The sequence below is a fragment of the Frankliniella occidentalis genome, unplaced genomic scaffold (assembly GCF_000697945.3).
Source record: "Frankliniella occidentalis isolate FOCC.00 unplaced genomic scaffold, Focc_3.1 Scaffold111, whole genome shotgun sequence".
In the NCBI taxonomy this organism is placed as follows: domain Eukaryota; kingdom Metazoa; phylum Arthropoda; class Insecta; order Thysanoptera; family Thripidae; genus Frankliniella; species Frankliniella occidentalis.
This window is the reverse complement of record NW_026267239.1, coordinates 113171-113724: the sequence shown is the minus strand read 5'-3', so window position 1 is coordinate 113724 and position 554 is coordinate 113171.

The window sequence follows — 554 nt, the reverse complement described above, 5'->3', positions numbered from 1 at the left end:
ATAGTTAAAGATGACCATATTAAATGTTCAAATTGCCATCAGTTGTACCACCCAGCCTGTGTTGTGCAGAAACATTCTGATATTAACTTGTCTGCACCTTGTAAATGCCTGTGATAAAAATAGCGAGTTGAAGACAACATTAGATATATATGTATGTATATAAGTGAGAACATTGTAAATCTGAAATATGTCAAATATGTACATTTTTCTACAATGTGTGTTGTTTATTGAATTCACTATTTGTAGAAGTCAGTAATGTGAAATGAATGTTGAATAAATTTTAAAGCAGGCACTAACAGTTGACTTCGTCTTTTAATTTGAATTTTTCCTGAACCTTAGTATAGAAAAAAAATGTATTGAGCCTCAGTTAATATGGTGGAAACTTTTTTCCGTTCATTTTTCTATTTAGAAGTTAAGAGAATAATTTTCAACTTCACTACCACATTTATATTTGTCATTATTTTGTGAAGAAAATCTTTAGATAGGTTATGACATCACAGTACTTTTTTCACCTCAATGTCAACAAAATATAGTTGATGGATGATAATTTGAAC